The sequence below is a fragment of the Peromyscus leucopus genome, chromosome 7 (genome assembly GCF_004664715.2).
Source record: "Peromyscus leucopus breed LL Stock chromosome 7, UCI_PerLeu_2.1, whole genome shotgun sequence".
In the NCBI taxonomy this organism is placed as follows: Eukaryota; Metazoa; Chordata; class Mammalia; order Rodentia; family Cricetidae; genus Peromyscus; species Peromyscus leucopus.
In genome coordinates, this window is record NC_051069.1 from 45,694,527 (window position 1) to 45,719,374 (window position 24,848).

Below are 24,848 nucleotides of genomic sequence, written 5' to 3' on the forward strand. Positions count from 1 at the left end.
GTCACTAGGGGTGGGCTTTTAAATTTCAAAATACCATCCCAGGCCCAGTCTCACTCTCTCTGTCTGAACCTTGCTGATCAGGTGTCAATCTTTTAGCCACTGTTCCAGCACTGTGTTTGTCTACCTGCTGTCATAGTCCCTGCATGATGGTAATGACTCACCCTCTGAAAATGTAGGGACACCCCAATTAAATGCTTTCCTTTGTAAGTTTCCTTGTTCATGGAGTCTCTTCACATCAATAGAACACTGACTAAGACAGTCATCCTCCTGGAGAGATGCAACTATGGATATCAAGTACACTTCTGGAACATGAAATTTCTTGGATGCTAAAGCAATGAAAAGCAGACAAGTAGCCCCAGAGCTCAATTCACCTGTCCATCTCACTTTTAGAGATATCATATGCAGTTATTCTTTGCTGAAGAGATTTGCTCTCAGCCACTAAGGATGGAATTATCATTCTCTGTGCATCCCAGCCTGAGCTGAGCTTCCTTCCAGCTTTACCCTTCAGTTTATCAGTGCCTGGATCTTCTGCTAACTATAAGGACTTCCCTGGGCATTTCTTCACTATGGGACTATGGCGTGCTTCATGATCTAAGGTTGTACTGGTTCCAGGCACCAAGTGCATCTTAAAATAGCATGTTGTCTCTCTAGATGGTACCCAGCTGCTGCCCTCTGAGTTGTGTAGGAGACATGATGTGATTTGTCTGTACCACAGATTCATCTAAGAGCAGTTCACTGTTTTGCTCATACTCACAATTAGATTTGAGGCTTCTGAGTGCTGTGGGCTTACCCCGAGGGGAGGGCATGACTTCCCTCCTTCCACCAGCTTACCTTTAAGAAGCGACATTCCCCCACCCCAGCCAAGGAGCTGCGGATGTTCCGGTTACTTCTTATTGGTATGTTGCCCATCTTTGCTCTGTGGTCTCCTGAAGTACTTCTTTCTTTGGAATAACATCTTCCTTTTTTCTTATGCCAATTCTTTCCTTCACCAGGTCATAGAGAAGGCAGATTCTAACCCATTGCCTTACCCAGAAGTTTCCCCAGTGTCCTGAAGTAAATGGGGCATTTTGTATCTTTTTAGTTTCTTTTGTGAAAGTTTTCTGATTGCTTTTCCTAGTGATTGTCCTGTAGTACCCAGGATTTCTCTTCTCTGCTTTTGGGGAAATTGTCCACTGCATGCCTTATGTTTTACTTACCAGTTCCTCTAAGCTTCAGGAGCAGGGGTGAGGCTCCCTCTCCATGCAGCCACCAGACAACACATATCCAACCCCACACGGAACCCTCCGATTTCTCTCTAATGTCTTTCACCTTCATTTACCCTCCACATGTAAGTAACCCTGAGTGTTTGCAGCCTCAGGCATCACTGGTCATGCCTCTTATCCATAAAACATAGGCCTGGAATAGATGATGAGGGTCACCTCCACCCTACATGGGTCGTGGAACACAATGCTCTCGTGGTCATAGCAAAAGCTTACATTCTTTGAGTTATCACTTTGTTCAATGACGGGGTTGGATTGAGGCTCTCAGGATGGTTCCCAATATACGGTTGGGTTCCAATATAATTCAGGTTTCACAAGCATCCTCTTTATGTGTGCCTATGAGTAGTGTATGATGGGTGTTTTTTGAGGACCATCCTGAGTACATACCCAAGACAGCTATTTAGTTCTTCCCAACATGCTCACTGGTATGTATTTCATAGTCTGTTTTAAAGATGTATATTTTTGGTCATATGTGATTGCCTTATGGAAGTGGAAATTAGTTTTAAATCACTTATTTTAAGCAAATCAATTCTATGTTACACCTAGTATTTGAATTCCAAGGTGGTTAGTACCGAGTATGAAGGCTGGCTAGATTGGGGATTGACACCTGAGGACAGGGACTGGAGGCTACATTGTGCTGCTGCTTAAAGCGGAGCTTGTATATAGACCTGCTCTGCCAGAGGAGGAGAGGGCCGGGCACTGAGGCTGTCCATCTCTGAACTGGGAGGAACCCCTGTATTAACACCAACAGCCAAGCTCTCTTTTCTTCTTCTAAACTTGGGGATCTGGGTTCCACATAATGCTAGACACCAGTGCCTAGCAACCTTTTCATCCTCTGATCACAGAGTCTTGGGACCAGGCTTCTCACCCTGACTTCCTCTTGCTCATCTCAGCATCTTAGCCACCCAAGTCAGAATGGAGTCAGAATGATTTAGACTCTTATGTATCTGATCAGATGTTGCATCCTTATCACTCAACTTTTTACAAGAAAAGTTAGTTTATACAGAGCATAGGCAATTGTTCTGTCTGGTAAGACTTTCCATTTGAAGAGCTGGGAGAAGCTCTTGAGTTTTCAGAGAGGCAGGGTCTGCCTCTGCCTTTTAGCTTTCCTTCAAATTCTCTCCCAGCTACTTGTGGTGATATTTTCATTATACTGAAATGTGGTTTTATTTGTATGTTAATAAATAAAGCTTGCCTGGAGATCAGAGGTCATTAGTGAGCTAGGAATAGAAGTCAGGTGGTGGTAGCCCATGCCCTTAATTTGATCATGTGGCAGGCAGAGTTTCTGTGTGGTCAAGGACACAACCAAGCGTGGTGACCTTTGAGTCTTTAATCTCAGTACCAACCATAGAGACCAGGAGGTCTGTATAGACAGGCAGTGATGAGGAAGTCATGTGGCTGGGCTTAGAGCCAATGAGAAAGCAGAACAGGGAACCAATAAAACTCAAGACATACAGGAAGAAAGTCTCTCAGGGGAAGGACGATGTCAAGTAGTAAGCTAAAGGGAGTCGTGGCTCTTGCTCTGATCTCTTAGGCTTTAACTCTCTGTTTGGCTCTGTGTTTCTTATTTAATGAGACCGTTTAGAAATTCGTCTACAGCTACCAGCACATGTGTGCCTACAGTCAATTCATTAGAATGAATAATATCTTAGCAAAAAAAAATTACAACAGTTATAAAGGTGGGAAATGAGGTTTGAAGAAGTGGCCTTTGGTGACCCTACAAGATAGGGAACCCCACACAGGGCTTCTCTGCAAATGACCTGCATAAGTATAGGTGTTCAGGATTAATCGGCTGATGCCGCCAGCCTCTGGTTCCAGCAGGTGCTTGTGAAATGGTCCAGGAAGCCTCATCAGATTATAAGGACACTATCTCTCCCTGCCTGTAGTTGATCCGCAAAGAACAGTTGCTGAATGCCTGCTTGTCATAGCAGAGATGGCGGTAACTTCATTTGCAGATCAAAGGAGGAGAACTCTAACCTGAGTTGGCTCCAGTTTTCACATGTACCATCTGTCACTTGTATATATTAACATGATATGGAAGACAAAACAGCAGTATACTTTCATTGCAAAAGTTATTCTACCTCTTTGTTGGTGACAGATATTTTTCTGAAACTGTCACCATTAGATTTTATCAAAGGAATACCAAAATGTGCTTTTGGGAAGTATAGATTGTTAGGGCATTCCACGTTTTGCCATGCTGAGAACTGCGGGCAAGGCAACTGACTCCTGCCCACAAATCTTTATCCTCACACTGCTGTGTACTTGCTACTTCAGAAGTAGTTGTAGCTTCTCTGTGTCCTGGGGAGGCTACAGAGGACACAGGTTAGTGTGGAGGACACAGCTTCTGGAGAATAACTAGCAATTATGTATATACCTGTGTGCTATATGTTTGTGTGTGTGTGTGTGTGTGTGTGTGTGTGTGTGTGTGTATGCATGTATGTGTGTGAATTTGTAATGTCCTTGTATGAACACTTCTCTTTGTGCATGTATGAAAGTGAGAGAGTGTATTTGTGTGAATGCGTGTGCATTTGCAGTGTATATGTATGAGCATTTCTCTTTGTGCATGAGAGAGAGGGAGGGAGAGAGAGAGAGAGAGAGAGAGAGAGAGAGAGAGAGAGAGAGAGAGAGAGAGAGAGAGAGAGAAAATGTGAAGGACAGAAGTCAGGTATTTTCCTCAATGCTCCCTACCATTTTTTTTTTCTATTTTGAGATGGGGCCTGTAGTTGAACCCAGAACTCACCAGTTTGCTTAAGCCAAAAGAACAGTGAGCTTCCTGAGCCCACTTGTGTCTGCTCCCCCTAGTGCTAGGAAGATAGCCACATGCTACCTTGTCCAGCTTCTTCCACAGGTGCTAAGAGTCCAAACTCAGATCCTCATTCTTAAGTGGCAATCATTTTGCCCACTATTCATTCTCCCCAGCTCCTGACGTTGGCCTCTGGAAGCTTGCAGCCACCTCTGAGGGACACATGTATTACTGTTAACCCTTGCTGGGTGGAGGCAATGATTGTGGGCCTGTTTGTTCCTGCAGAGACAGAGTGCATTAGAGAGGCAATTCTGACCTCCACAGCTTTCCTGTCTCATCTTCCTGGCCTGCCTGATCTCTTGCTTGATCACATGAACATTGCCTCTCATCCCTCACAGCTGCCTCCTGTCTTTTGCATTAACCTCCTTTCCGGTGTCTGAGCATAATTTAGAGAATTATTATCCTCTGAATAGAGTATGAAAGGCACAGCCTATTTGTCTGAATACTGTTATCGTTTTCTTGAAGATTTAATACAAGCACCTAAAAAGCTGCGCGTTGGAGGATTGGCCCTGCTTTTTATCAGGCAGCCTTAAGGCTTCTAACTTGACAGCCACATCTCTGTGTCCCTGAGTGAGCAGAAAATCTCAGGTAGAAGAAGCATGGGGGCAGGGTCATTTATGATAAGTCCTACATGAAACTATGGGGTAGGATCCAGTGATCTCTGGGATGCTCTTCATTCACGCAAATGCTCCCTTGATACTGTGTCCATTGGCACTGGCATTGAGGCATCCTGTCTCAAACTCTTTTCCTTCTGCCTACTGTTGCTGTTTGAGTGTGAAATAGCTCCCAGAGGCTCATGGGCTTGAACAGTCGTCCCAAAAAGTGGTACTGCGGGGTAAGGAGACATAAGGTCATTGGAAGAAGTGTGTCACTGGGGGCAGGGTTTGAGTCTTTTTAACCTACTCCCCATTCCTTTCTCTCTCTCTCTCCTTCCTGACTGTGGATACAACAGGAGCAGTCAGTTGATTACCCCTGCCTCCACCACTGCCCAGATGCAATGGAGTATTAGAGTAATCTAGAACAAATCTTCCTTCAATTGCTTCTTCTCAGGGATTTTGTCACAGCAACAAGAAAGGAAATCAACTCACTAATCATCCCTTCTAGTGAATTTTACAAAGCATAGCTTCTTAGATCATGAGCCACATAATTGAGTGTGTGGAGGTCACAAAAGTTTCAGCAGCTGTAAAAGTTTCAGAATGTGTAATTGCAAAATAAAACCAATCAAAACAAAAACAAAACCCTCAAAATAAAATGTAATGAGTCTGAGGTGTTTCTGTCTGTGCTTGTCTGTGTTGTGTCATGTGACTTCACTACATACAGCCTTGGTTCTGAACACACAACAAAGGTATACTTTGCACTGTGCCTACCATCATCCTAGGCAATGTCAGCAGATGCTTCCTGAAATGTCTGTTCATATTTAAGACTATTGTATATTATCAATTGCACTGCTTTTATGGTATATACAAAGTTTCTGCTCCTATAAAAATATAGCTTAAAAACATGACTTAATTATAGCAACCAAAGACTTTTAATATATCCTATTATCATTTTCCAGCATGTATCAAGTTAGTGCTTCTTTTAATTGCATTGTGTTAGAATATTCCATGTAAAATTTTTCTTATTGAGTTGCTGACTTGAGTTTCACTAAAATATGTTAGATGAATCCTGACTTGAGATTAGGACAAAATTCATAACAATTTCTGAACTGATCCTAAGCATACTTCTGCCATTTCATACTACTGATTTATGCAAAGCAGCATTCTCAACTGTGATGATTATAAAATCAAAAATATCAGTCAACTCCAAAAGACATCAAAGATGCTGTATGACCTCCAGCATCAAGTATTAAGCCAAGATATAATTCTTCATATAAAAATAAACAAGCACATCTGGCTGATTCATATCCAAATTTGCCTCAATCCTTAATAGATAGTAAAATTATCTGTATAACAGACATGCTATGGTTTTTTTATACTTATTATTTATATACTAGGACAATGTAAACATTTCTTGGGCAAAGTGGGGTCAGGAGTGGAAAGGCTTTCCAGAAGCCAGCACTAAAGAAATACATGTGCTGACAACCTACGGCTTTGCTTACTCGTCTCAATTCAGACTCAATTCAAACAGGATGTGATTTCTTTCAAAACTCTAAGCTTTGATATCACTACCAGACAGACTCACTGCTCTTGTATTTCTTATTTGGGATGTATTTTTCTTTCTTGAAAATGAGCCCTGAGATCTCCCTTTCTGGGGTCCTTGTGATCTTTGTCCAAAGGTTTCAGGTGAGCCACACAGAGGACAGTGTAGAAGACAGAGGGTGATGTGAAGTAAGCATGCTTTCAAGGGATAAGAGTGGACAATAGTCAGAGAGAACATTCACAGTCTGCATTCTGGGCCAGCTTTATACTATTTCTAATGTCTCTACAATAGGTTAACTTTGCCAAGGAAAATTATTTTCTGTCCAGGTAATTGACAGGTCATTTGGATTGATTTTTCATGGGAGGACAGTGGTGTGTCCTTGTTTAGTATCAGCAAGCCTCTCCTAGAATTCAGGTTACAGTAATTGCCAGTGAATGACCTTCTGAGACCTAGAGGATGCTATTTCTTCCCAGGGTCAGAGATAACTCAAGTTCTGTCCTCTGACCAGTCACTGAAGTTCTGCAGCTGTAGTCCTTGTTTTTATAGTTTGTCGATAATGTGGGAGAGGTCCAGCTCCAATGTCTTTGATTTCTGCCAATACTTGACTAGCTATGATTCTAGTTTCAGAATCAGGGAGTTATAAGATAGTTTAGGGATCACTAAGAGGAGAACAAAACACTGGTTGCACCTTGGACCCCCTCAGAGTTAACAGAACAAAATAAAAACACCGGTACTTGGTTGGAAATGCATCCAGATCCTAGGCTCAGGAATCTGCTTCAGTAGTCTGAGTCATAGCTCTAAAACCTTGGTGATTCTGCTTCGTAGTCATGCTTGAGAACCTTTGAGACTACTAAAGTCTCTACAACTCAGAGAAAACGTCTCATGGAACTCTGTAGTGATGAGGAATGCTGTGGTTGAATCTGATGCAATTCCCATTCAAAGATCCATCAATTTGGGGAAACCTTTAAATAAAAATCCAGTGATATTACACACATGTCCCAAAGTATCAAATAAGTTAGCTATCATGTGAAAGATGCAAAGATACTGAAACTTTCTTACTTGAAGGGAGAGGGCAGGGAGCCAGCTGATACAAAGAGAGAGGGATCAGCCGGATATACTGCCCGCAGGGAGGAGTTGTGTAGATCTGTGTGATGTAGAGTTAAGTGGGTTGAGTCACTCCAGCTTTTCTGTTTTGAAATTAAAATAAGTTCTGTGCACTAATTGGTGTTTATCACTTGCTATGCATGTATCCAAAACGCAAGAGTTAGAAAAGCAATTAGGTCTATTTAGAACATGTTTCAGCAGGGCCTGTCCATGTTAAAAACAGCAATCACACAGGCTGACAAATCACCACGAAAGCAAGTGTCTTATGTGGCGGAGTTGCAGTGTGCCAATGATTTCCAAGTCAGGTCCCTTTCATTTCATGGCACAGAAGGCTATCCTTGAAGGCTATAAAGAGTAAGCTGGCTTAGGAATAACATGAGATGAGACTTAAAGGTCTACCTGGACACAAGCAGGGTGAAGAGAACAGAAGAGAGCTGGGGGATGGGGAAATGAAATCTTTGGTCCAGCTCTGTCCAGTTCCATAAGGCTATTTGGAAGAATCCAGCGGTGGCGACACACCGATGTGAATCCAGTCGGCCCACCATATATGCCAAGCTTAAACTGTAGCCATAAATAATGACTTTATTTTCCTCCATGGCTAATTAGAAACAACAATATACAAGGAAACAGAAGTTACTTGATGTGTAATTATTCAGTCAGCAATTTTCAAATCATAAATATGGATTTCTTGGAGTTCGCTCACATACTCAAGTCATCTGAAATAGAGCACCATATGCAAATGTGATTAACACATCCATACACCAAGCTGCTCTGAGATCTGAGATCTTCTTTTTTTTTTTTTTTTTTTTTTTTAACATAAAATGATTGTTGCAGGCAGGTGTAGGTCATTAGTGGTGATAAGTAAAGGCCTGACTCTAGTCCTACTTCTGAATTCTGAAGTCTTCCACAGAGTTAATCAGCAGGATCTATCAGAGAAGTCCCAAAGACACAGACCAAAGCCACACCCATGAATAACTGGCTTTTCACTTGGGGGCAGAGAGGCCAAACCAGCTTGACAAAGAGAGGGTGGCACAGGAGCACATCCCTGAGCAGTATGGAGGACGCTGTGTGCCAGCTAGACCCAGGCTGTCCTGGCAAAATCTTGTCTGTGTCTTGGCCTCCCCGGAAAACTCACTGGCACACTGGCACCCAAAAGCTGAAGTATGTACACAGAAACCGTGATCTACGTGGCCTCCTTCTCTTGTGAGTCTGTTCGTACATCAGCATTTATTATCTCAGCAAATAACACCAAGGCAGACACCTAGGAGCTCAAGTCAGAATCTGCACTGTAGAAATGTGAGAGTCATTTGACACTTTCTTTTCCTTCCTCCTTCCTTAAATAATTCCTGTCTTTTTTATCTACAAGCTTCATTCGGGTCTTCTTGTTCCTCTCTCTTTAGAGCTACCCTGAATCTACTCAGTCTACTTGTCTCTTTGCCACTCTCCCTGGCTCTCTCCTGTATCCTCCTATCTCATTCTCTCTATAAAATCCATATAAACATATATGATTTCAGTAAGCCATCACATACATTACATAATATATAACACCATTTCATTTTCTGCTTAAGACTTGTCAGCAGCTCCCTATTGCGTTTTGCAGGAAACTTCAAATCCTCCATCACACCCTGTAAATGGGATTCAGTGTGGCATAGTTCTTCTTGTCCCTGTCACTTCCTCACCATTGCTGGGTGCCTTCAGTCTCAGTGGCCTCTCTGAGCTTAAAAATGCTGCTTTGCTCCTGAGGGAACTGGCAACTTGCTGTCCTCCTTACCAGAAATGTGCCTCCCCGATCCCTTCCCCTTGCCTTTCCTCCATGTCTGGAGCTTACATTTGCATGTCACTCTGCAGGCTGTTCCTACAGACCAGCTAAATCAGGGCCAGTGCTGGGCCTTCATGTCACCCTCCACAGATGACAGCTGCTTGTCTTCGTCTGTGTACTGTTCTTTGGGTCCTACCATGGATACTGTTTATGAAACAGCCATGCCTGTGGGTCTACATTTCAAAATCCTGAGAAAGGTGTTAGTTAGCTCTGTAAGTTTTCCATGAGAGCACCAGTTATAAATAAACTCACAGGAGATTTGCATGACAAGATATATCCAAACCCAAATTTCTCCTCACAGCTGATTGTTACTCTTAAAAAAAAAAATTATTTATTCATTATATACAGTGTTCTGCCTGCATGTATGTTTACTTGCCAGAAGTGGGCACCAGATCTCATTATAGATGGTTGTAAGCCACCATGTGGTCACTGGGAATTGAACTCAGGACTTCTGGAAGAGCTACCAGTGCTCTTAACCTCTGAGCCATCTCTCTAGCCCTGGTTGTTACTCTTGGTGATGGAATAAATTCAACAACAACCCTTGAGCTAAAGTCTATGGGTACTCAGTATGCAATTCCTCATTTTTCACAAGAATGTATGAAGGGAGCAGGCAAAAGCACTTCGGCCTGAGGACTGCCATTTTGACTTCAGACTCCATTTTACCTGTAGAGTGAAACACAATTCAAGTTCCCAAGCCCTAGGGGAGCTGGGAACCTTCCAATAGCTGACTCACCTCCCCCCTAAACTGTAATAGAATATGATTTAAGGTGTGTTATTTTTTTTTATGTTGCATTTGTTTAAATCTGTGACGCTGTGTTACTGTGCCTGCGTAAAACACCTAATGGTCTAATAAAGAACTGGGCAATAGCAAGGCAGGATAAAGGATAGGTGAGGGTTGGCAGGCAGAGAGAATATATAGAGGGAGAAATCCGGGAGGAGAGATCTAGAATAGCCAGAGAAGGAGGAGGACATCAGGGGCCAGTCATCCAGCTATACAACTAGCAAGCCATGGAGGAAGAGTAAGATTTACAGAAGTAAGAGAACGGGAAAAGCCCAGAGGCAAAAAGTAGATGGGATAAGTTAAGGAAAGCTGGCAAAAAAGAAGCCAAGCTAAGACTGATCATTCATAAATAAGAATAAGCCTCCGTGTGTGATTTACTTGGGAGCTGGGTGGCGGGCCCCACCAAAAGAGCCAAAAACAACCAACACTAAAACCATAGAAATAGTCGTTATGCATCTTTAGTTCTCTAGAAACACCATGGCTGTTCCTAACAACAGAAAGAACAAATGAATCTGATTGGTTGGATGGAGAAGCTTTCATTGTATGTCAGTGGACAATGATGAACCATTCAAGGAAGCCCCTAACCTCTAAATCCTGATTGGTAGAAACTGTAACTGTAGCTTGGCAACAAAGGTTTTTGACTTCTGTGCTTTAAATACTTGCTTCAACTGGTATTCAGGGTCACAGTTCAGCTCCAGGGTTGGTTGTGTGGCCCTATTTTGCCTTGAGGTAACCTCGTATGTCTACATGGGTTGATTTGGAGCCTTGGATCACAACATGTGTGTGTTACTCTTGGAGCAGCCATGGAGTTGGGGTTTTCTTCCAGACCTCTCTCCCGGCTCAGATGCAGGCATGATAAAAGCTGACCATCTGTCCACGGCTGTCCCCTGAACCTCCAAACCAGATGAAGCAACAATATAATAAATGGAGGCATTAGATGCTAGTCATTAAGCACATTTTTTTCCTGAATGAGTGAGAGAGGATCGGTGTCAAATTGGAAGCTACTGGTCCTACCAGGAACATTACGTAACTCAGTGCTGCATGGGGCATCATCCCATTGACAAGAATGCAGGCACTCATTGTTTCTTTTGTAGCACTTTATTTTGTTTTCATTTATTCTTGGGTAATTTTATATGTGAACAAAATGTATACCTTCAACTCCCCCTCAACTCTTTAGGGGACTGCTAATCCCCTTTCCAACTACTTCATGACTCTTCCTCCTCCTCCTCCTCTCCCTTTCTCCTTCTGACACATTGGAAACAATTAGTGCTGCCCACTGTGCATGGCTACAGAGCGTCGTCATCCACTGGAATTTAAGCAACCTTCCAAAAGTCACACCACTGAGGGAAACTTACTCTTCTGCCACCAGTGACCATCAACTGACCATCAACTTCTCAGCTCAGAGTGGCATCTCACGTGAGCTTCTTAGCTCTCCATCAAGAATCCTTGGTTCTTTTTGTCTCCCAGCAATTTTCTGACATTATGAAAGACATCCAGGAGGGAGGATGCTTCCATGTCAGTACAGCCTGGTTTCCCCAAGTTTTGTGATCAAAGTGTGGTATTTGAAGCAGTAGGGTCTTATCACCAAATTCAGATAGGCAACTAAGAAAAGCAAAAATAGCCTGTGTTGTTCCGAGGGTCTCTGGGATTCCCCAACCAACATTTTGGCATAGAGTGTCCGCTATCAGGTGCCAGGCTTTTTTGTTTGGTAGAATATAGCTTCTCAGAGGATTATTTCTCTGTGTACTTGCTAGCCTGAAGATTTCTAGGGGATCTTTATAGAAGTGACACCTGGCTTGGTTTTCTTTCTCACTTTTGCATGGATTGGAGTCTTTTTAAAATGTGCTAATTCTCCTCAATGGTCATGGATACAAAACTTTAAAAAAGAAACATACAAGAGAGCCATGGCTGTACTTGTTAATGACCAAGCAGAAGGAGGTTCAGATAGGGGAGTGTGGACACTCAGCAAGCAAAGATATAGAAAGAGAGGGAGATCTAAAGTTCATGAGTTCCCACTGGCTTGGTTTGGTTATCTCTGTAGATTTCTCCATCATGATCTTTAGACTAACAGCTGTGTATCCTACATGGGACTGAACTAGGTCCCCTGCATGTGGGAGGCCATTGTGTAGCTTGGTCTGTTTAAGGGACCCCTTGAAGTAGGACCAGGATCCCACTATCCCTGGTGCATGAGCTGGCTTTTTGGAGCCCATTACCTATGGTGGGACACCTTACACAGCCTTGACGTATCAGGGAGGGAGTTGGTCCTGCCTCAACTGAATATATCAGTCTTAGCTGACTCCCTATGGGAGGTCTTACATTTTTGGAGGAGGGGATGGGGGTGGGTTGGGGAGAAGGCTGTGGGGGAGACAGAGGAGGAATGAGAGGGGGACCTGAGGTTAGTATGTAAAATGAATAAAAAGTTTCTTATAAAGAAAAAAAGCAAAAAAAAAAAAAAAGGGAAGAAAGAGAAGGCCAGGTGCAGAAAGAGAGGCAAGAAAGAGGGTGAGGAAGAAAGAGGGGGGAAAGGGGTGGGAGTGAAGGTTGGGGGAGGGGTGGGGAGTAAGCAGGAGGAAAGCGAAACTTCCCTGCAGGGTACTTGATGTGCCTTTCTTTAAGAGATGGAGCACATAAACTCAGTTACAGTACAGCTGCTCTTGAGAAATTCACACTCTGCCTACACACACACACACACACACACACACACACACACACACACACACTGGCACAACTTTAGGAATTCATTAGCAATCTGGAAACACAGAGAAGACTAGATGTGGGAGCAGCTCTCTGCTCTTGGCACCCACTTCTACACCCCACAGTTCTTAGTTTTTTGTTTTTTTTTTTTTTCCTGAAAATGACGTGCTTTCTGCAGAAAACCTGTTTATTTGTCTGTTTGTTGATTTTCCCCAGGATTCCAGTGTTTATTTGTATTTTTAGTTTCAGCAAAGATTGCCTTATTTCTGTCCCTGCCTCAGTTGTAAAACACCCAGGAGCAGGACCTGTCAATCACAGAGCACCAGTACATCTCACAGCTCCTTGACTCCACCAGTCCGTGGAGTCCCTATGCATTATCGCTGCAGGTCCCTATGCAGCACTTGCACCATAGTCCATTCCACTAAAGATCAGGACCAATAAAAATGATAGTCTTCTAGTGTCTGGGACATAGTGTTTGTTCCTCATTAAAGCCTGCTGTGGGACCATTATCATATGTTCCTTTCTTTATAAGCTGTCCCCTAAGCCTTGAGAAGGTTTGAATGAGAAATGTTCTACAGAGTCCTGGGCATTTGAATGCTTGGTCCCCAGTTGGTGGTGCTGCTTGGGGAGGCTTGGGAGGTGTGGCCTTGTTGAAGGAAGTGAAGGCAAGTTTGAGAGTTTAAAGACTTGTGCCATTTCTAGTTTGCTCTATCTGCATCATGAGAATCAAGATATGATTCATCAGCCTCCAGCTTCAGCAACCATCCTCTCTACTTGCTGCCATGCTTTCCCACCTAGAGGAATAGAGAATCTGCTGGGTGCTCCACACATGAAGTCTCCCAACATGGCTGCCTAGGTGTGAGCCTAACAGGTACAACATCAATGGCCATGCTAAAGTAGGAGGAGGCAAGCTCATGAAGCCTCAACCCCAGATAAAGAACCACAGGCACATAAGGAATGCTGAGAGGGAGAATAGTCTTCGGGTGAAAGCATAAGCCTATGGAAACATAAGGCCAAATAAAGTTCTTATGTAGTTATCTTTGTCATCATGTTTTATCACAGCACTGAAGTAATAGAAGCCTCTTCAGATGTGGGAGACTAACTCTTTGCATCAATGGTAGCTTCATTTAGGATCACAGAATAATATATTTCATGGAAGACTATTTTTAATATTTTTCAAATGATTATAGAAAAGTGACATGGGAAGTGACAAAATCAATAAATATCCGTCTGATACACTTTTCAAAGTTTGCATATTATGTAACTCTATACGATATCAAAACTAGGAAATCGAAACTATAATAACCTGAGCGTCTAGTTCCCTGTCTTTCCTTCTGGAATGAGCCATATATGTCTGTGATCACCAGTTCTTGTTCTGTCATCACAAAGAACTTGTCTAATTCCACTAAAATTATCTCCCAGCCCCCAATCTGAAATTTTTGTCAATGGTTGTAATGGTTAGTTTTAATTGTCAATCTGACACAATCCACAGTAACCTGAGCAGTGAGTCTCAGTGAAGATTGGCTGGGTCCAGTGTTCTGTGTACATTTTTGAAGGGTTGTCTTGATTATATTATTTGAGGTATGAAAACCCACCCACTCTGGTCAGCACCATTCCCTAGGCAGGAGATCCTCAACTGTAGGCATCAAGAAAGTAAGATTAGCATATGTGTTCATGTATTAACTCATTACCCTGTGCTTGGGAATATGGATATGATGTGACTGGTTGCTTCAATTTCCTGTCATCTTGACTTATCTTACTGATGATCTAGAACCTGGAATTGTGAGATAAATAAGCCTCTTCTCTCCTGAATGGCTTTTGTCAGGGTGTATTATCACAGCAACAGGAAAGAAAACTAAAGCTCATGTATGATTTTGTAATTACAGGGTTGCTATAGAAATGGAATCACACGCCGGGCGTTGATGGTGCACGCCTTTAATCCCAGCACTCGGGAGGCAGAGCCAGGCGGATCTCTGTGAGTTCGAGGCCAGCCTGGGCTACCAAGTGAGCTCCAGTGCTGTGGATATTGTTTTATATAAATAAAACACTGATGGCCAATGACCAGGCAGGAGGTAGGTGGGACAAGGAGAGAGGAGAATTCTGGGAAGCGGAAGGCTAGAAGAGAGAGACTGCAGCCACGACCAGGAGAAGAGCATGTAGAGACGCCGGTAAGCCACCAGCCACGTGGCAAGCTATAGATTTATAAAAATGGGTTAATTTAAGATAAAAGAACAGTTAGCAAGAAGCCTGCCACGGCCATACAGTTTATAAGTGATATAAGCGTCTGAGTGATTATTTTATAAGTGGATTGTGGGACTGCGGGGCTTGGGGAACCTGGAGAGAAGCCCTCCACCAACAAATGGCGCCCAACAGCTCGAGTTTCCACCTTAAACCTGAGAATATTTAATAACCAATTCTAAACAGAGCCAAAACCAGGTTCCTGCTTCTTGTCTCATACGGCAGCTAGATGCGGCAAAACGCAAGTTTGGACACTGGCGGGTTCCTGGCGGGTGCGTCTGACCGGCAGTATGGCGGAAATGAGGCATCTGCCAGCGGCAAATTAAGCTGTGTGGTAGATTTAGTCTCTACTATTATTTAAAAAAAAAAAAAAAAAAAAAAAAAAAAAAAAAAAAAAAAAAAGAGGTTTCTGGACTACACGCTGCTTTGATAAAAGCTTAGACCCACTATTTCTGAGACTTGATGACTCCCAGAGCTGGCGGAAAACGTACCACTGCCATGTTGGGAAGCTGAAGTGGGCGGAGCCAGCAGCCACAGCGCCGTTTCAGGCTTACAATGGTATAGTTTAAAGCAATAGGCTCAAGGCTCAAGGTAATATAAAACATAAGCCACATAAAGATGGCTACCACACAGAGAATCTGGATTATGTTCTCTTTGATATTCATAACTAAAGAAAAACATTTGATTACAAAACCTGTTGAGTTATGCCAAAATGTATATTTTAAAGGTACCTTGACTTCAAAATTTGGATATAAGGATATGTTACTTTGGAAAAGAGGTTCTGCTTTTGTTTCCACAGAAAGCCAGAGGCTGTGGACTTGTTCCAGATTAAGATACATCAGGTTTCACCAGCCAAGACCCCCTGAAAGGACTCCGATGACACCATGGCCCAGATGATCCAACATCCAGATCGGTTTCAAGGCAACTGGTTCACACAATACAGCCTCACGGACTACCCCATAGGTCTAAAATTTTCTTTGCATCCCCATAAGATACAGCGCCCCCCTCCAGCAGGAAGTAGTAAGAGATGCTACGCCCAAATTCCCAAATATACCAAGCTGGCTTTAGAGGTGGAATTGGCTCACTCCCCTCTAAACCCAGACATATTGCTTTAAAAAAAAAATGGTTAAGTGATTCTTGTGTCCCAAATCAGAAGAGCCCTCTGGTGTGGGACAGAGAAAAACCAATATTTTTATTTAAAACAGGTTGATTATAAATGTGATCTCTTTCTAAAAAAAAAAAAGGAGATATGATATGGATATATAGGATATGGAGATGATAAGATAAAAGGGTAGATTAATGAACCTACTTTTAAAGAACAACTTGTTTAAAATGTTTTACATTGGTATAGATTTTAGTTTATGTTTAAAATGTTTTACATTGGTATAGATTTTAGTTTATGTTTAAAATGTTTTACATTGGTATAAATTTTAGTTCATTGATACAAACTTGAAGTTAATTTTGTTATACTGTATATATATATATTTCTATTCTTGTTTGAGATATTATGTTTATATAACTCATTTAAAATTGTAATGGATAATTAAAAAATAGATTAATAATTAGTCATCTATGATAATCATATTTGTAGCCATGTTAGTTAAGTCTTCTAGGTATACATAGATATATTTCAGATAGATAGGTAATCTTCAAACACTTCATAGACCTAGAGAATACGGCATTTAAATAACTTAAAATTCTGTTGACGTGAGACACAATTGCTCCTGGCTGCACCAATTGATCCCGAGAGAATGTTGGGCTTCTAAGACATTTCCATTTGGAAGTTTGTCTTTTGGCACAAAATGGCCTACTGGACAAAGAACTGCCCTTGCCTTGATGGCTGACAGTACAAATGCAATGCTGTCCTTTCTGGACAAGTGGGACACAAGGAAAGCAACCACTGTACTCTGCCAAGACAGGGTAAGATGGTCTCTTAAAATTCCTGCTTCTAAAAATGGTCTGTCAGATATTCTAGGCCTGTAGCCAATTTGAATGCACCAACAATGCTGAGAAACATTAGGTGACTGTCCAGGCTGCCAGCTGTCTTGGTCTACTCTTGCAAGATTCCCGAAAGTTGCTTGCATCCATCTACCATTTCTCAGGTACCATTATGTTCCTTCTCAGGTCTTTGATGTGGTTGAAAACTAGATAGTTGTAATTTCCTCAGTTATGATAAAAGATAAGTTAGATATAAAACCTTAAACTCACAAATATAAGATAGATAGGACATCTTCTTTAATATTGTAACTATAATTCTTGCTCGGTAATTGTTTTGTTATATATAATTTTACCATGTTAAAGTTAAAACCTTCCTTTTTAAAAAAAAAAAAAGAAAAAAGGGGAAGTGCTGTGGATATTGTTTTATATAAATAAAACACTGATGGCCAATGACCAGGCAGGAGGTAGGTGGGACAAGGAGAGAGGAGAATTCTGGGAAGCGGAAGGCTAGAAGAGAGAGACTGCAGCCACGACCAGGAGAAGAGCATGTAGAGACGCCGGTAAGCCACCAGCCACGTGGCAAGCTATAGATTTATAAAAATGGGTTAATTTAAGATAAAAGAACAGTTAGCAAGAAGCCTGCCACGGCCATACAGTTTATAAGTGATATAAGCGTCTGAGTGATTATTTTATAAGTGGATTGTGGGACTGCGGGGCTTGGGGAACCTGGAGAGAAGCCCTCCACCAACACTCCAGGAAAGGCGCAAAGCTACACAGAGAAACCCTGTCTCAAAAAACCAAAAAAAAAAAAAAAAAAAAAAAAAAAAAAAAAGAAAGAAAGAAATGGAATCACGCAATGGATGCCCTTGAGAGACCAACTTCTATTCCCTGAGTGGTACCCCTAAGTGCTATCCATGTGACAATGTATTGCACTCTGTTCCTTTCATTCCTCAGTAGGATTTCATGATGTGAGTGCACCATAATCAGAATTTATTTAACCACTTCTGTATTGCTGTTGGGGAATATTATTTTAAGGTGTGTTACTTTTGTTTATGTTGCATATTTTAGCTCTGTGAAGCTATGTTATTGTGACTGTCTAAACACTGATGGTCTAATAAAAAGCCAAACAGCCAATGGTGAGGCAGGAGAAAGGGTAGGTGGGGCTGGCAGGTAGAGAGAATATATAGGAGAAAGTTGGGAAGAAGAAGGAACAAGAGAGGAAGGAGAAGGACTTCAAGGGCCAGTCACCCAGCTATACAGCCAGCCATGGAGTGAGGAAAAAAAAAGAAAAAGCATACAGAAATAAAGAAAGGTAAAAGCCCAGAGGCAAAATATAGATGGGATAATTTAAGTTAAGGAAAGCTGGCTAGAAACAAGTCAAGCTAAGGCCAAGCATTTATAATTAAGAATAAGTCTCCATGTGTGATTTAATGGGAGCTGGGTGGTGGGCCCTCCAAAAGAGTAAATAGAAAAAAAACAAACAACAACGTATTGCAGAGACTTTGGTTGTCTTCTGTAATGTAAGAATCAAGAGCAAGCTTTTGTGTGGGTGTAATTTTCTTTTTTAACTTACAAAAATTTTCTAGAACACTGTGCCATATTCCCACCAGCAACATGAGAAATTCAGCTTTGTCACATCCACAGCAACACTGTTTAACTTATCTGACAGGTTTTAAGGATAGTCTTAATTATTAATATTCTTCTGATATCTAGTTTCAATTAACATAGTCTGTGCTTTCAATTCTTAGTTCTTCAGTGAACTCCCTTTTCATATGTATTTTTCACTTAGAAAATTGAGTGACTGCTACATTTTTTGGTTGAGATTTTTTATTTTTATTCATTTTACCAGCTTTTGCACAGTGCTGTGAATGGAACCCAGGGCCTCAGGCATGCTGTCCAAAATGCTAGACCTGAGCTGCATCCCCAGATTCACTGTTGTGTTTTGAGAGTTCTTTTACTATTTAAAAAAATACCATTACTACTACTGTTACTATGTGTGCATGTGTCTGTGCATGTGTACACACTTGGTGTGTGTGTGTGTGTGTGTGAACATGTATACCATGATGTACCTGTTGGTGGTCAGACTTTATCAATTTGTAAAGTCTATTCTCCCACTTCCATCCAGTTTTAGGGGGTTGAACTTATATCACTAGGCTTGGAAATGCTGTTGCTTTTTTTCTGTTTTGGAATTTAGTGCTTTCTTGTATATTTGGGTATGGAGGCTAGAGGTAGATGTTGAGTGTTTCCCATCATTCTCCATTTCATTTCTGAGATAGGTCTTTCAGTGAAGTTTGAGCTTTCTTGATGGTTAAAATGGCAGGCTGATGGGTTCCAGAGATATCTGTCCCCTCTCTGTCAGTGCTATGGTTACAATTTCAGTCCCAGATTTTACATGGGTTATAAGGATCCAATCCCAGGCCCCATGCTGTATGCTTTCTCATTGGATTTAAGGCCTATTCCACCTGGGTCTATTTCATGTTTTGTACTATAATCCTGGTCAAACATCTGTTGCTTGGAAAGGCATAGGCCCTGGGGTAGAATCTGCTATCGCTATTTTGATAAATGACTACATTATCAAGTTGCCTCCTAAATATTTATATTTATACTCATAGACTTAGGCTGCTTTTAACCTTGGTTAGATAAGTTTCCTTTGCCATGGGCAGCAGTTAAAAGAGAAATGCATAACTAATCTAAGTGTTGAGAATAAGAGACTGAGTGCTCAGCCCTAAATGGGATATGAGGAAGAAGAGACAGAAAGAGTATAAGTGCATGGGGAGAAGTGCTGTGAGAGTCTTTCTTCTGGACATGAAATAGCTATTGTAAATGCATAGAAGTTATTACTTTCATAACAATAGCATTAGATTTAGATAATCAAAATCCTAACATAGTTAGGGTAGATGATCTTTAGACCCCAAATTTACTAAAGAACTATTGGCAGCTGATAGTTGCTAGGGAGGTGGGGAAGAATCATTCCTTTTTGAAGATGTGGCTATTGGCAGGTTTTCCCAACTCCAGTGATGCACATATGGATAGCACTATCTGAACCTAAAAGTTATCCCCAAACATAATTAACTAAAATTTTCTTTAAAAATTCAAAAGACAGGAAATTGGATGGGGGTATGTAGGGAAGTGTGAGGAAGTTATAGGAAAAAAAATGGTCTTAGATAACATGTTTGATTGTATTCATGCATGACATTCTCAAAAATAAATAAAAGTTAAGAATGAAAGAAACTGGCCACTCCATTCAGAAGAACATAGAGCCCCTGCCACACTAAAGGCCGAGCTAACTGCAAGAAGGCCAGCTCTAAACTTGGACAGAGACTCCTTACTAGACCAGAGGTAATGCCAACTTCCAGAAATCCAGGTCACAAACACTAGACAAAAACCAAGGAACAAAACACCCACCCAACAAAGACAAGCTTAAAAATCATGACCTAGATCTATAATCATTCCAAACCCATATGACTAAACACTAGTGTAAGAACACGACCAACAACTGTCAACAATTTCCAGAATTTAAAATCCTGAATCATGTCATCATCTCAGCAAACAACAGCCAGGGCAATATGATAGCACCATAGCCCAACTATCCTACAGCAGCAAGACCTGTATATTCTAACACAGCTGAAGCACAAGATGACAGCATTAAAAACAACTTATGGAGATAATAGTAGTCCTTAAAGAGGAGATGAAAAACTCCCTTAAAGAAATTGGGGGGGGGATAAAAAATTGGGTGAAATCAATAAATCCCTTAAGAAGGCCAAAAAAAAAAAAAAAGCAAACAAATAGATGAAGGAAACACACCACACCCACACACACACCACCACCACCACCACACAACAACAACAACAACAGAACAGCTATTAACAGTCCTTGGTCATTAATATCTCTCAATATCAATGGACTCATTCACCAATAATAAGACACAGCCTAATAGAATAGATATGAAAACAGGATCCATCCCTCTGGTGCACAGAAGAAACAGACCTCAACATCAAAGATAAATATTACCTCAGAGTCAAGTGTTGGAAAAAAAATATTTTTTCAAGCAAATGGACCCAAGAAGCATACAGGTGTAGCTGTCCTAATACCTACCAAAATAGACTTCAAACAAAAATTAGTCAAAAGAGATGGAAAAAGGCATTTCATACTCATCAAAGGGATAATCCATCAAGATGGCATTTCAATTCTTAACATCTCTGCCCCAAATGCAAGGGCACCCACATTTGTGAAAGAAACATTACTAAAGCTTAAATTGTATATCAAACATTAACTGTGGGAGACTTCAACACCCCACTCTCACCAATGGACAGGTCATCTAGACAGAAACTAAACTGAGAAATAATGGAGCTAATAGGCATTATGAATCAAATGTACCTAACAGATATCTACAGAACATTTCACCCTCATACAAAAGAATGTACCTTCTTCTCAGCACCCCAGGGAACTTTCTCCAAAATTGAACACCTACTCAGTCGCAAAGCAAGTTTCAACAAATACAGGAAAATTGAAAAAAAAATCCTGTATCCCATCAGACCACCATAGATTAAAGCTGTATTTTAACAATATCAGAAACAACAGAGAGTTTACAAACTCATGGAAACTGAACAACTCTCTACTGAATTACCACTGGGTCAAGGCAGAAATAAAGAAAGAAAATTAAAGACTTGCTAGAATTCAATGAAAATGAATGTACAACACACCCAAACTTATGGGACACAATGAAAGCAGTGAAAAGAGGAAAGCTTATAGCACTAAGTCCCTTCATAAAGAAATTAGAGATATCTAGCAACTTAACAGCCACCTGAAAGCTCCAGAACAAAAAGAAGCAAAGACACCCAAGAGGAGTAGATGGCAGGAAATAACCAACCTGAGGGCTAAAATCAATAAAACAGAAACAAAGAGAACAATACAAAGAATCAATGAAACAAAGAGTTGGTTCTTTGAGAAAATCAGTAAGATAGACAAACCCTTATCAAAACTAACTATAAGACACAGAGAGAATATCCAAATTAGCAAAATCAGAAAGTAAAAGGGTAACATAACAACAGACACTGAGGAAATCTGAAGAATCACTAGGACATACTTAAAAAAACCTCTACTACACAAAATTGGAAAATAGTAAAGACACCCATCATACCAAAAGCAATCTACAGATTTATCACAATCCCCGTCAAAAACTCATCACAATTTTTTACAGACCTCAAAAGAACAATTGTAGGCAGAAGATGGCCTATAAGCCAACTGGGCCATAGCCATTCAAGCTTGATTGAGCATGCACTATAGTAACTTCCCCCTTGGGCCAACCTGGAGTCTGCCATGGTGGCTAGAGATGCTGACATGGAGGCTCATGGTTGACAGAGCCAATGGAGGAAGGACAGTACATCTCTAGTGGCCTAGAGGACCAGTGGGGTACTGGGAGGGAGATATAAAGGCAAGCCTGATTTTTGCAATAAACAGTCTGCAGCATGCTCCACTACTCACCTAACTCATGGAGTCTGTGTTATTGACTCTGCCCCCATCCCCCAAAGGGTGTCCATATAGGGCCAGCCACAACACTGCAACAAACAATACTCAACTTCATATGGAAACACAAAAATCCCAGGATAGCTAAAACAATTCTGAACAATAAAAGAATTGCTGTTGTTATCACCATCTCTGATTTTAAGTTTCACTACAGACCTGTAGTGATAAAAAACCACATGGTATCAGCACAAAAACAGACATGTTGACCAAAAGAATTGAATTTGATTGAATTCAAGACCCAGAGTGAGGAATAACATTGGCACAGGAGAAAAATTCCTGAACAGCACACCAATAGTGCAGGCACTAAGATCAAAAATTAATAAATGAGACCTCGTGAAACTGAACAGCTTTTGTAAGGCAAAGGACACCATTAATAGGACAAAAAGGTAGTCCACAGAATGGGAAAAGATTTTCGCCAATTCCACATCTGACAGTTGACTAATATCCACAGTACATAAAGAACTCAAGAAACCAGACATCAAAAAGAAATCCAATTAAAATGGGGTACAGATCTACAAATAGAATTCTTAACAGAGGAAAATCAAATGACCACGCCCAAGAAACATTTGAAGAACTGTTCAACATCCTTAGCCATCAGAGAAATGCAAATCAAAATAACTCTGAGATTCCATCTTACACCTGTAAGAGTAAATAATAATAATAATAATAATAATAATAATAATAAAACCACAAGTGACAGCTCATGCTGGAAAAGATGTGGAACAAGGGAACATTTCTCCACTGCTGGTGGGAGTACAAACTTGTACAGCCTTTTTTTTGAAATCAATATAGGGGTTTCTCAGAAAATTGGGAATCAATCTACCTCAAGACTTAGCTGTACCACTATTGGGCATATGCCCAAAGAGTGCTCCATCCTATCACAAGGACACTGGCTCAACTCTGTTCATAGCAGCATTATTCATAATAGTCAGAAAATGGAAACAACCTAGATGTCCCTCAACCAAAGAATGAATAAAGAAATTGTGGTATATTTACTGAGTGGAGTATTACTCAGTTGTTAAAAACAATGACATCATGAAATTTGCAGGCAAATAATGAACCTTGAAAAAATAGCCCTGAGTGAGGTAACCTAGACCCACAAAGATAAACATTGTATATGCTCACTTACAAGTGGATATTAGCTGTAAAGGAAAAGATAATCATGTTATGATCCACAGACCCAGAAAGGCTAAGTAACAAGGAGGGCTTAATGGCAGATGAAGGATCCCCCTGGGAAGGTGAAATAGAATAGACTTCATGGGTAGATGGGCTGGGTGGGATTGGGAACAGAAGAGGGATCAACTGGGGCTGGGGGAGTAAATACTGGGAGAACTGTTTGTAATTGAGGGACATTTGGGGCAATGTGGAAACTTAGTACAAAGGAAACTCCATGAAAAATGTAAGAGTAACCCTAGCAAGGATTCCTAGTAGTGGGGGACAAGGGGCCAGAACTGACCATCTTCTATAACCAGGTAAGGCCTCAAGTGGAGGGATTAGGACACCAACTCAGGCACAGAACCTTCTCCCTACAGCTTGCCCTGCCTGCCAAGTGGTCTGGGACCAGAGCCTAGCAAAATCATCATGGAAGAGACCAAAGAGACTTACTTCATCTAGCAACCAATGGGAGCAGATGCAGAGTCCTGTATTTAACAAACATTGGGCAGAGGTCAGGAAGTCTTGCAGAGGAGGGGAAGAAGGATCTGAGGAACCAGAGGAATCAGGGACACCATGAGAACACAGCTCACAGAATCAAATGCCTGGGACTCATGAGGGCTCACAGAGATGAGAAAGCCTGTAGGGGTCTTATGTAGATCCTCTGCATTCATGTTATGGCTGAGTAGCCTGGTGTTCTCATGGGACTTTTATCAATGAGAGCAGGGCTGGTCTCTGACTCTTTTGCCTACTTGTGGGACACTTTGCCTCCTACTAGTTTTCCCTGTGCCTGATCTTATAGTTACATATTATGTGGTGTTTGGTTGATGTCCCAGGGAGGCCTGCTTTTTTCCAAGGGAAGGCAGAGGGGGTGTGGATCTGAGAGAGAGGGGAGGCGGTGTTGGGGGCCTAGGGGGAAAGGGAGGGAGGGAAAACTGCAGGTCAGGATGTAATACATGAGACAAAAAATTTAAAAAAATGGAAGAAACTACTTAGGTTAGAAAGCCTGACTTGGGTCCACAAAGTAATTAAAATGCAAGTCTGGCATCTTTGTGTCTCTGTTCTCTTTCCTTTACTTTGAGTCAGGTTGTTGCTTGATTCTACCTAGGTATGTTACTCACTGAATTTAGGGGTGTTGAGTTCCTCTATTTCTTCCTCTTTCCAATGTACTATGTCCTTCCTCTCCTTTTTAGCATTGATCATTTCTGTACTGGACATATTAGGAATAGTGACCAACTTTACCTTATTGGAACTTTCAGAGATAGGCTATTTCCCTAAAACACCAATTATATCATTACAATAAAATACCTTGGGAAATTAACTTATAAAATAGAAGAATTGTTTTGATGATAGTTTTCAAAGTCCAAGTCCATGATTGGTTGGTCTTTTGTTGTT